Source organism: Canis lupus, unplaced genomic scaffold, assembly GCF_011100685.1.
Source record: "Canis lupus familiaris isolate Mischka breed German Shepherd unplaced genomic scaffold, alternate assembly UU_Cfam_GSD_1.0 chrUn_S1850H2047, whole genome shotgun sequence".
Lineage (NCBI taxonomy): Eukaryota > Metazoa > Chordata > Mammalia > Carnivora > Canidae > Canis > Canis lupus.
In genome coordinates, this window is record NW_023330711.1 from 29,692 (window position 1) to 43,381 (window position 13,690).

Consider the following 13,690-nt stretch of genomic DNA (forward strand, 5'->3'; position numbering starts at 1 on the left):
AGACACAGCAGTATTGGTCAAAGAACAGAAAAACAAGGATCCCTGGGTGGTGCAGCAGTTTAGCGCCTGCCTTTGGCCCAGGGCGCGATCCTGGAGACCCGGGATCGAATCCCACGTCGGGCTCCCGGTGCATGGAGCCTGCTTCTCCCTCTGCCTGTGTCTCTGCCTCTCTCTCTCTGTGTGACTATCATAAATAAATAAAAATTTACAAAAAAAAAAAAAAGAACAGAAAAACAGATCTGTAGAACATAACAGAGCTCATAATAAAACCCACACGAATACAATCAACTGGTCTTTGGCAGAGGAGCAAAGACGATTCAGTGAAGAAAGGCCAGTCTTTTCAAATACTGATGCTAGACAACTGGATATTCACATGCAGAAAATCTTTGAATCTAGGCATAGAACTTATCCCTGTTCACAAAAATGAACTCAAATTAGATCACAGAACTAAATATAAAGACAAATCTGCACAATTCCTGGGTGACTTTGAGCATGGCAAGGAGTTTTTCCATGCAACTCCAAAAGCCCAACGTCTGAAAGAGAAATTGCAAGGTTGGACATTATTAAAATTAAAAACTTCTGTTCTGTGAAAGAAACCGTTCAGAGAATGAAGAAACAAGCCACAGAATGGAAAAAAATATTTGCAGAACACGTATCTAATAAACGACACGTATCCACAAAAGACAACTGTTAAAACTCAATGGTAAGGGAAAAACACAACTCCCTTAAAAATAGGCAAAAAATGGAAAAGACACTTCTGTAAATCTAAGACTATTCTAAAAAGAAGTCTACTATTTCAAAGGTATCTAATGAGAGAAAACTGTCCAAAGAATCCAAAAAGACGTTTCTGCAAAGATGATACAAAAATAGCCAATAAACACACAAAAAGATAATGAACTTCATCAGTCATCAAGGAAACGTAAACCACAGCAACAAGGAGGTATCATGTCCCACCTTCTTCTAGAAAGGTGAGAACAAAAAAGTCAAAAGCAAGTGTTAGCTAAAACAAGTGTTGGTGGGGCACTTCAGCGGCTCAGTTGGTTAAACAGCCGACTCTTGATTTTGACTCAAGTCATGATACCAGGGTCGTGTGAGATTGAGCCCCAAATCAGGGTCTGTGTTCACAAGGAGTCAGCTTGAGATTTCCTCTCTGCCCCTCTCCCTCACCACTGCCCACCTCCCTGCTCACTCTCTTGCTCTCTCTCTCAAATAAATAAAATCTTTTTTTAAAAAATAGGGTTGACAAGCATACAGAAATCAGAAGCCTCACACACTGCTGGTGAGAATACAAAACAGTGGAGCCACCTTGGGAAACTGCTGATTCTTCTAAGTGTTAAACACAGACTTAGCACTTAACCCAGCAATTCCGCTCCTACATACATAGCCCCCAGAAATGAAAATATGTCCACATAAATACCTGTATGTGAAGATTCTCTTTTTTTTTTTCATTTTGTATGTTGTTGTTGTTTTTTCTCCAGGTGGGGTTTTTAACGGTCACTTTCCCACACTCTGGATAATTTCTGATCCCACCACAAGGAGCCCTTGAATTGGCTAATGTGAGAAACTGGGAATGAAGACCCCTTTTAACTGCCATCTTGCCGAGGGAGTCTCCTTTTTTTTGGAAAAAAAAGTCGAAAGGTTATTGCGTGAGCCTGGATGAATCCCACTCTCAACCCGCTACGGTCCGACCCACCCCATCTCACCTCATACCCGTTTTTGGCAGGGAGAAGCAGGAGTACGTGGTCCCGAATTCTCCTCCTTCACCTTGTTAAACACTAGAGGGAAAGCCCGCCATGAATGGCAACGATTCACCTTCAAGCTGCCTCCCTTCATCCAACGTTAAAACCCTTTGCACATAAGGCAACGTGGAAGCTGATGTTTTTACTCACCTCGCTGTTTTAAAGCACCATTATGAAGTCAGGTTGTACAGTAATTAACAGTACCTTTTATATATATCTCATATCTGTCATTTATATATATATATATATATATATATATATATATACACACACACACACACATACACATAAACACACACACACATACAAACTGGAAGAGGTAACAGCGGCTTATAGAAATGGATCTTCTTCAAGGTTTCCTGTGTGGTAAGCACCTGAAATACTGCATAAAAGGGTCTTGTGTGATCTGTCTCCCTGCTGCTCATTGGGCTCTGTTCTGCATGACCAGGAATGGTGCTGGCAAGAGAGCTCAGCAGCTGGAAGGAAAGTCTGCTGCTGAGCATCACTATTTTCCACCCCCTGCTTGTGCTCCTATCTGATCAGGCTAGAGAAGACAACAAAACATACATAGCTGGAAAAAAACTCCAATATATAGATTTCTGTAGAATTTCCTTTTTTTTTCCCTCCTGTCCTTCCTCTGCAAGGTATTGTTGCTATGTCCTGTTACTGGTTTTTGCTGCAATAAACCCTCTTTGTTTCAATCACAGCAAGAAACAAAAATCCAAACAGAAAACCCCTCTGAAAAGAGTAGAAAACAAAAGGTTTGACCTACAAAAAGGGGAGGGGGAGACAGGAGGGACCTTGGTTTTGTTTTTAAAAAGGACTGAAGATTAACATTGAAAAATCAGGAGATGATGTGCAACCCTTTGTGCAAGGCAAAGCCCTCTGGTACTTCCGCCTCTGGTTTTGTTTTAAATTTCCTTTTTCTCTTCTGCGTGCGGATACTTCTCTCCATCTTCATGTTGTCAGTGTTTTGTTGTGTTTTGTGTTTCCTTGTTTAACTTTGTGTCACTACCTCAGTCTGCCCTCATGTCCCTTACACACAAACAAAATATTCCTTCAGCAGAGCGAAGAGGTGGTGGATGACCGGCACGCTCCACGACCGGCCCAGCAGTCTCTGCATCGCCAAGTGGCTCATGTTGGAGACATCAGTATAGTGGACAGGGAAGCCAAACACCCTTTCCATTTTAGTGCACCATAAGATGTCCTCTTTCTCATTCATGAAGACGGGGACATGCTGGTCTTTGCCCTGCTTTATGGAGTTCGACCTAGTAGTAATGGTCCTCACTTTGCTGAACTTGGCTATCCAGCCATGCTCCAGACACTCCTGCAGCTCCAGCTTATCATTCACAGTGGATGCCAATGGCCTCCTGTTCATACCAGGAAGGTTCCCCCAGAAGTAGTGGGCCCTGTGTGCAGCTGACACTTCTTTGGCATTAATCATCATAGGGTTGGACTCGAGAATTCGCGAGATGTCCCTCTTGTCACTAATGCCCATGGCCACCACATTCTCAAAGAGCCGGAAGAAGGGGCGGTCATCTCCCTCCTTGGGCCGCGCATCATGCAGCAGGTGGTAGAACTCAAAGAAGAGCCGGCCAGTGCCCTCGTAGAGTCCTTTATGGGCAGGATTGATGATGGAGAGACCATTGCAAGGACTGCCCCCAATCACCAGATCCAACGGGCCCCACTCCTGGATATGCTTCTGCGTGATGCTGCAGACGTCCCCAACATACATGATCTTCCCCACCGTGATGGAGTCCTTGCATACCTCGGAGGCGATGTAGCAGTCCACCTGAATCCCCAAATCCTTCAGCACCAGAAGCCCTGTAGCAATTCCATCAAATAGAGACAGCACCCGGATGGGCTTCCTCTTCTCAGCTGGGACAGGCAGGTAAACCTTCATAGGGTCAAATTCCTGGTCGTGGCTGTTGGTGAAGAACACCTGGAGCCATGAGAGCCAGTCGTCCCGCTGCCGCAGTAGCCCATAAGTGCCCTTGTGCCCACACATGTAGCAGTTCCGGGGGTCCTCCTTGATGGCTGCCAGGTGGCCCCCAGCCCCAATAAGAGATCCACACCCTCCACACAAAAACACCTGCAGCAGTTATGGTTCCCACACATGAGCACCTTGCGCCCCACCCCCCACAGCAAATGGTGTGGTAGGACTGGTAGCTGTCATCATTGTGGTGATACGTATGCACACTCCAGGAAGCAATTCTTACAGTTTTGGCACATTTCTCCAACAAAGAGAGGGTGTTCCAGGGTAACGTTGAGGCTCCCACAAGAGATGCAAATGTCCTCGATGTTCTGGCACTTCTGCCGCACGTCGTACACCAGCTGCTCTCTTGTGCGTTCATCAATGATCTTAGGCTTCTCAGTCGTACTCTTTCGGGGCTTTTTGGCTGGTGGGGGTGGTGCATAGGCAGCTGCCTCAGGTTCGACCCACATGTCTGTGTAAACTTCTTTGTAGGGGTTCTTCTCTTCTTCGGGTGGCTTCAGGCCCTTGGGGCCAGAAGGCTGGAACCCTCCGAGAGACCACTCGATCATCTGTTTATTCTGCACCTCCACGGACTTGGCAGTGTCGCTCTCATCGCGGTCGTGGCACGCTGGGAACAACTTCCCTGCATGGCTACAGGCCACCTGCAGGACTTCATAGATGGCTTTGCGGTACATGGGCTGCTTGTTGTATGTGGCCTGGTGGAAAGCACTGCAGAAGGAGCTCAGCGGCATCAATTTCTCAACACACACCATCAAGAACTTGCCATCTCCAAACCACATGACCCAGCGGGTGCCTTCAGCTCCTCAGCTCCGGCCTGTCATCCACCAAGACACAATGCGGCCTGGCCACCAGGAGAAGCCCCGAAGTTTCCCCCACACCAGCTCCCCAGTGCCAAAGCCCCGGCCGTCCTCGTAGGCCAGCTCATCGTTGGCTGATTTGGTGGTGTTCTTGTCCCCAGCATCTGCCCCCACGGGCTCAGGTGTGGTGGCCACAGTGGGGGATGCAGGGTTGGTGGGCTGCTGCATTGCAGGAGGACTGGCCTCCTCCACCTTCTGAGACTCGCCAGACCCCTGGTTTTCTTCCACAGCATTCATTACTGCGATCACCTTGGCTTTTCTTCTCAGCCCATAAGGCCACGTGCAGCCCCTCTATGTGAAGATTCTTAGCAGCATTATTCATCATAGGCAATAGGTAGAAATGACCCAAATGTCCAAAGCTGGATAAAGAGGTTAACAAAGCTGGTATATCCATAAATACTACTGGGCCATAGAAAGGTATGAAGTATTGCTACATATTATCATGTGGATTAAGCTAAGTGACAGGAGCCGATGGCAAACAAATCTACCCACCATATGATTCCATTTACATGAATTGTCCAAAACAGGTAAATAGAAACAGAAAGTAGATTAGTGGTTGCATAGGGCTGGAGTGAGGAAGGGTCAGAGGATGAAGGATTAGCGGTAGACAGCTACATGAGACAGGGGTTTGTTGGGAGGAGATGAAATTATTCTAGAATCGTGGAGGTGGCTGCATCACTTTGTGCGTACACTTCACATCCTTGCACATATACTTGAAATGGGTAAACTGTCTGATATATGTCTCAATAAAGTGGTTACAAAGAGTTACTATCTAAATGTTGATGACACCCCAATCAGAGTTGCGAGATTTCACAAAAGGAAATATAAAAAGACAGCACAGTTCATACGTCCACTAAAAAAATAAATAAATAAATTACTGTTTCTCTTAAGTTCAAATTAAACTGGATGCCTTGTATTTTATCTGGCAACCCGACTCCCAAGTCTATTACCTACAACCTAGAACTTACTAATTATCCTCAAGATCCACGTATCCAACTACACAGTAGGAAGTTCTACTTGGTTAACTGCCAAATAGCAAATGAACATAAAACTAAAATCACCTTTCTTATGAGAAGATATTCAATTATGTCAGAAGTGGTAGGTCAGGGCTTGTGCAGGTCTCTGGAGCCCTCTCTCAACCCCCGATGGCCTGGCATCAACAATCTGGTGGTTGGATTAGTGGATGTGGTGTCTAGGAGCTGAGGTTTAACCAACACGGAGGAGGAGTTTCAATACGTTGAGAAACATCACCCTGATGGTGAGGGCAGGCTGAGCATCCAACTCCCTTTCTCAAAACAAAAATCACCTTCCTTCCCTCACCCATGGGTTCATTGCCATTGTCTTGACCTGGAAATCTCCAGGCCCATCCCATCTCTGTAGCAACTAAATTTTACTTCTGAAAAAAAACCAGTCTGACATCATCATTCTGCTGCTTTAACCCTTTCAATATACTGGCTCCTACCATGGTCAAATAAAGTCAAAGCCAATTAAGAAGAGGTCTCTACCTGGGCCCCTGGGTGGCTCAGTTGGTTACACCCCGACTCCTGGTTTGGGCTCAGGTCCTGATCTCAGGGTCGGGACCCCGGATCCTTCACAGGGCTCCACACTCTGTGGGGAGTCTGCTAAAATTTCTCTCTCCATCTCCCTCTGCGCATTCTAGCACTTGTGCGCATTCTCGCATACGTGCACATGTGGCTCGCTTTCTCTCTCTTGCTTGTTGACATACTTGAAAGTGAACAGAATGGGTCAAAAGACACACTTGAAGTTTGCGTGTGATAGAGGCTGGGAGTGGGGGGCAGCTAGTAAGAAACAGAGAATGGACTAGAGGGGCACAGTAAACATTAAAAGCACATTTTACAGCAATTACAGAAAGATCCTTGTGATAGTACACATGCTACTGTGCCAGTTAAATGCTAGCAACATCAATTTGTTTACTCATTGCTTTTCTAAAACCAGGATATCAGTGACTATGCTTCCTCACCACTTACTAGTCACATTTACTTTGAAAAACCACCAAGCTTAAAACTCAAGAGCTAGTGTAACTAAGACTTTGAAAAAAAAATTAGTGTTCTTTTCTTAGTAGAAATAACAACCACCTATCACTACTTTTTGGTCTTTCACGTGCTATAATTTAATACTAAATGCCTGCTTGTATTTGCCTAACCTATGTAACTATCAAAGAAAGAAGATCTTCACTATTGTATTTGAAACTCACAAACCACCTTGTTAACATTATAATTTCCATTTTATAGGAAGGAAACAGTGGCCACATTACAACTAAATAGAGACACACATGCATGCATTGTTTTGGGCATGTCTGTTTAATGGTTAAGGGGGTGCTGATGAACACAAGGATACACAAAGGTACCGTGGCAATTCCATAAAAACTAAATCAAGCACTCTAGTCTTTACATGTATTGTTAGGAAAATGCCACATCTCAACTTTTTCATTTCTTGAGAGTTGCTACTGCTTGAGGCAGGCAAATTTCAGCCAATTTGATGGGAAAAAATGGACTAAGATTTCTTCTAGCCTGTGAAGCAAAAGCACATTGGAAGTGGCTGATTTTCAAATACTATACATCAGTAACATCCTTCTCTCGTGACAGACAACCATAGCAAATTCACCTGAGTTTGGTTTTGGTGCAGATAGAGCTAAGGCACCACAGGTATCAATTTCCTACAGACTCAAGTAAGACTCACATTTTTTTTTCAGCTTGAGTTAAATGAAGAAAAAAAATGCAATTCATATTTCCAGAAGCAAAACTAAGCTTCTTAATCTAATTTTACTATTTTAAGATTTCTGATCACTCCCAGCATTGCTGTGTGGCAAGACCTCATTTCTGGTGGCTGACCATTTCCATGGCATGATGCTTTACCAAGAACCAGCTCCAGAAACTCTTTTTCTTCGTTTTGAACTTTCATGTATTTATACACAAAATACCATTTCAATGGCGTTGTGGGGAAAAAAAAAAAAAAGCAACTTCTTCAAATTTCAGTTGACCTTGTCAAAGGTAATTTTCGTTTACTTATTTACTTATTTATTTATTTATATTTATTTATTATTTTTTACTGGAGTTCAATTTGCCACCATATACCATGACACCCAATGCTCATCCTATCAGGTGCCCCCCTCAGTGCCCATCACCCAGTCACCCCCACCGCCCACCCACCTCCCTTTCCACCACCCCTCCTTCGTTTCCCAGAGTTAGGAGTCTCTCATGGTCTGTGAGATATTTCTGATATTTCCCACTTGTTTTTTTTCCTTTCCCCTTTATTCCGTTTCACTATTTTTTATATTTCCCAAATGAATGACATCATATAACGTTTGTCCTTCTCCGACGGACTTATTTCACGCAGTGTAATACCCTCCAGTTCCATCCACATGGAAGCAAATGGTGGGTACTTGTTTCTAATGGCTGAGTAATATTCCACTGTGTACATAGATCACATTTTCTTTATCCATTCATCTTTTGATGGACACAAAGGCTTCTTCCACAGTTTGGCTATTGTGGACATTGCTGCTATAAATATCAGGGAGCAGGTGTCCTGGCATTTCACTGCACCTGTATCTTTGGGGTAAATCCCCAGCAGTGCAATTGCTGAGTCGTATGTAGGGCAGATCTATTTTTAACTCTTTAAGGAACCTCCACAGTTTTCCAGAGTGGCTGCACCAATTGACATTCCCACCAACAGTGCAAGAAGGTTTCCCTTTCTCCACATCCTCTCCAGCATTTGTTGTTTCCTGAACAGGCCAATAGCCAGGGAGTAAATTGAAGCAGTCATCAAAAACCTCCCAAGACACAAAAGTCCAGGGCCAGATGGCTTACCAGGGGAATTTTATCAAACGTTTAAAGAAGAAACCAGGGAAGCCCCGGTGGCGCAGTGGTTTAGCACCGCCTACAGCCTACGGCCTGATCCTGGAGACCTGAGATCGAGTCCCACGTCAGGCTCCTGAATGGAGCCTGCTTCTCCCTCCTTCTGTGTCTCTGCCTCTGTCTATATATGTCTATCATAAATAAATAAATCTTTAAAAAAATAAAGAAGAAACCATACATATTCTACTAAAGATATTCGGAAAGACAGAAGGAGATGGAGTACTTCCAAACTCATTCTACGAGGCCAGCATCACCTTAATTCCAAAACCACACAAAGACCCCACCAAAAAGGAGAATTATAGACCAATATCCCTGACGATCACGGATGCAAAAACTCTCAACAAGATATTAGCCACTAGGATCCAACAATACATTAGGAAGATGCTTCACCATGACCAAGTGGGATTTATCCCCGGGATGCAAGGCTGCTTCAACACTCGTAAAGCAATCAATGTGATTGATAATATCAGCAAGAGAAAAAAACAACAACCACATGATCCTCTCAATAGATGCAGAGAAAGCATTTGACAAAATACAGCATCCATTCCTGATCAAAACTCTTCAGGGTGTAGGGATAGAGGGAACATTCTTCAGCATCTTAAAAGCCACCTATGAAAAGCCCACAGCAAATATCATTCTCAATGGGGAAACACTGTGAGCCTTTCCCCTAAATCAAGAACAAGACAGGGATGTCCACTCTCACCACTGCTATTCAACATAGTACTAGAAGTCCTAGCCTCAGCAATAAGACAACAAAAAGAAATAAAAGGCATTCAAATTGGCAAAGAAGTCAAACTCTCCCTCTTCACTGATGACATGATACTGTACATAGAAAACCCAAAAGACTCCACTCCAAGATTGCTAGAACTCATACAGCAATTTGGCAGTGTGGCAGGATACAAAATCAATGCCCAGAAGTCAGTGGCACTTCTATACACTAACAATGAGACTGAAGAAAGAGAAGTTAAGGAGTCAGTCCCATTTACAATTGCACCCAAAAGCCTAAGATACCTAGGAATAAACGAACCAACCTAAAAACTAGGGAACACTTCTGAAAGAAATTGAGGAAGACATAAAGAGATGGAAAAATACTCCATGGTCATGGATTGGAAGAATTAATATAGTGAAAATGTCAATGTTACCCAGGGCAATTTACACATTTAATGCAATCCCTATCAAAATACCATGGACTTTCTTCAGAGAGTTGGAACAAATTATCTTAAGACTGGTGTGGAAAGGTAATTATTTTAAATTAATGTGGCTACGAACTGCTGCCATCCTTAACCTCAGAAAATATATTCCTTCTAATTTTTGTTGTGACCATTCATTACTGAAGCTAAATTCCAGCTCATGAATGTTGTCCATAAGGAGCCTATACCTTCCTGCTATTATTTCATATTCTTCTTCTAAACAAGGGCAGGCATACGTTGGCTTCATTAGTGCACACAGCCAGATCACCACCATTAAGGGAAATCATCTAGGTTCTTTGGTAAAATCTTTAACAACTTCCATGCTCATCACGGAACAAGGCTGATTTGTTCTGCCTTGCAGAAGGCAACAATTTGATCTCTGGTTTATGAGACAGCACTCAAAATGTTTTTCCACGTTTTCCCACCAAGAGAATCTGACATCAGCATGGTTTTTACCTTTACCAGTGAATGCAGGCTTTTCTCACCAAACATACCCCAGAGGAAGGTCAGGTCTTCCTAGCTGTCCACAAGTGGCCCCAGCTGGACTGGCAGAACAGCCAACAGCTCATACAGACCTAGAAAGTGAAAAATAAAACACAAAGCGTAATCATAGAGTGATCTCATTAATTTCACTTAAGGTGTGTGTGAAGGATGGCTGGAACATGTCGTTTCTACTGGATCAGTATTCTGGACCATCAAGCAGAACGCTTCTCCGCGGAAGCCAAGGAACCTTTTTGATTTTTACAGCCCAATCAAATATGCAGCATCAACAGGCTAGCCTAACCTTTCGTTTGTCAACATTCTCCAGGCATCCAAGTGGACACAAGGCAGAAAACGTGTACAAGCTTTCAGAGGAAGAAGAAAACTAAATTGTCACTACTATTGACTCAGTGTTAGCCAAAGATCAAAAGGAGTCATGAATAGGAATAACTTCCTTAGAATAGCAGAAAATTGATAGGGTGGCCCATTAAAAAGGTTTTGTGGTTTCCAAAGAGTTCCTAATGATATATAGCTTCAAAACCATTTGCGTTATCTACATCCAAATTCAAGTTCCAAAAAGCTAAGGCCTATTAAGCCATACTTGGTGTTGCTTTCTTGTAGCTGCTCATTTTTCAAAAGCAACAACCACAAGCTACACAGAACTGAGTTTACCTTTAACTCCAATCTGGGCGTATGCCGTACCCTCTGAAAGAGTTAAGGAAAAGGATGCAGGTTCCTCGGGGCCCTCCTCACTAGAAGCTTCCTGGGGCTAGACAGTAGCGCCCTGTTCCACCAGTAGCCTGTTGCAGAAACCCTCCCACCTCCTTTGGGGGCCGTCAGACTCCTGTCCAAGAACTGTTACGACAGTGCCTGCCCGGGGCCTCTTCAGGGAGGTGACCTAGAAGTCAGTATCAACTCTCAGCACACGTTTCACTTTCCAGTGGGATTATACAAGGTAAAAAAGGAGAAACTTCCTTTTATTTCTGTCTGCTGTCTACAAGAGCACCGAAACCTCCTGCGATCTACGACACAGGAGCATGTTGTAATTCCTGCTCTGAAGAAGTGCTGCTGTTCATCACAGGGACAGCTTTACAAGATATGTAACTAAAAGAATCGTAAATTATGGCCTGCTGATTAGTCTATTATCTTCCTAAAGTATTATCATATTCTGATAATCAGTGATCATTCACCAAATGTATTCATTTTCCCTTGGAAAGTTGGATCTGTAACTTGAGAAATTAAACTCAAACATTCCTGGGATTGCATGTGGCCAAAAAGTTCTATTCTACTTTAGGGGGAAGAAAATGTCTCCCTATTACATTCTCAAGTATTCTTGATGGTTTACACTTATTCCCTTAAAAACCTGGCATCATGCCTAAGCAAGCACTTTTTGATGATTTCATAAAAATATTTGTAAGGTGTCCCAAATAGTCTGTTTCATATGTAACTCAGTGAGCTTCAGCTATTGTTGTTATTATTAGTTATTCATCATGACTATTATTTTTTAAAGATTAATTTATTTTACAGAGAGGCAGGGGACAGGGGCAGAGGGAGACAGAATCTTAAGCAGACTCCACGCTCAGCATGGAGCTTGACACGAAGCTCCAAATCATGACCCTGATCATGGCTGGAGCTGAGACCAAGAGTCAGACACTCAACCCACTGCACCACCCAGGAGTGTCCATCGCTACTGCTATTGAAAAATCAAAACTCGGGATCCCTGGGTGGCGCAGCGGTTTGGCGCCTGCCTTTGGCCCAGGGCGTGATTCTGGAGACCCAGGATCGAATCCCACATCGGGCTCCCAGTGCATGGAGCCTGCTTCTCCCTCTGCCTATGTCTCTGCCTCTCTCTCTCTCTCTGTGACTATCATAAATAAATAAAAATTTAAAAAAAAATCTTTAAAAAAAAAAAAAAGAAAAAGAAAAATCAAAACTCTGAGTCAAACAGACCTAGATTCAAACCAGGTCTATACTTCATTTACCTCCCATAACTTACCTCAGCCTTCTTTCCATCATATGTTCAAAAGAAACGGTAATCTACACATGTAGTAAACTGGACAGGAAAAAATCACAAACGTATGCACATACACAAGGTATGTAAAATCTGAAAAAGCCTAAGGGACTACGTTAGTGGCGATGTACCCACATGGTTACCATAACTATGCGAGATGAAGAAGCAGGGTCAGGGGTACACGGGATCTGTATTATGTATTTCAACACATGAATCCACAGTTATCTCAAAGTACAGTTAAAGCAAGAGAAGTGGTGGTTAATATGATTGTTATAAGAATGCAAGGGAACAAGGCACATAGTCCCGTGGTTGGCACAAAAGAGGCATTTGATGGATTTTTTAAAGATTTTATTTATTCATGAGACAAGAGAGACAGACAGAGGCAGAGACATAGGCAGAAAGAGAAACAGGCTCCATGCAGCGAGCCCAAAGTGCTACTTGATCCCGGGACTCCAGGATCACACCCTGGGCTGAAGGCTGATGCTTAAGCACTGAGCCACCCAGGCATCCCTGATAAAACGGTTTTAAAAATTGGGCAGCCCGAGTGGCTCAGCAGTTTAGCACTGCCTTTGGGCCAGGGCTTGATCCGACAGGATCAAGTCCCACTGTGGGCTCCCTGCCTGCTTCTCCCTCTGCCTGTGTCTCTGACTTTGTCTCTTTGTCTCTCTCTCTCTGTGTCTCTTATGAACAAATAAAATCTTAAAAAAAAGAGTTAAAAAAAATAAAGTGATTTCTTAAGACTTCCTCAAGTGGCAACTGCCCCTTACTAGAATTCTGTCTATACCTTTACTCAACTTCACTTCAAAAAGTTTGGTTCTCTAATGAAGAACCAAGAGGAGCAGATGAATAAGCGTCCGCATAAAACACATAAAGTGAAAGATCCCTATAATTTCTAATCTGTGGATAAAACCTGAAAGGAGTCTGGGGGAGTAACCAAATAGCAAATCACTTTGAGATTGATGACATATGCCTTATTATCTAAATTAAAATAGAAAACACAGGGACACCTGGGTGATTGAGAAGCTGAGTGTCTAACTTTGGTTCAGGGTGTGATTCTGGCCCAGGATCCAGCCCCACATTGGGCTTCCTATGGGGAGCCTGCTTCTCCCTCTGCCTGGGTCTCTGCCTCTCTCTGTGTCTCTCACAAATCAATAAGTAAAATCTTTTACAAATAAAATAAAATAGAAAACACATATAAGAAAATCAACTTCTGGGATCCCTGGGTGGCGCAGCGGTTTGGCGCCTGCCTTTGGCCTAGGGTGTGATCCTGGAGACCCAGGATCGAATCCCACATCGGGCTCCCGGTGCATGGAGCCTGCTTCTCCCTCTGCCTGTGTCTCTGCCTCTCTCTCTCTCTCTCTCTCTGTGACTATCATAAATAAATAAAAATTTAAAAAAAAGAGGAATACTCTTTGAAAAAAAAAAAAGAAAATCAACTTCTGAAGATGATTTTTTAAAAATTATATGGCCCTGATATTTAAGCTGAACTACATTTCTTTTTAAATCATAAACAAGGAAAACATTTAGAAAGCAACAGATAAG

The 13,690-nt window shown here is 43.3% G+C and overlaps 1 pseudogene; it reads right to left on the reverse strand.

Moving 5' to 3' along the window:
- Positions 1-2,368: 2,368 nt before the first annotated feature.
- LOC119878706 lies at positions 2,369-4,847 on the reverse strand (annotated as a pseudogene).
- Positions 4,848-13,690: the final 8,843 nt, after the last annotated feature.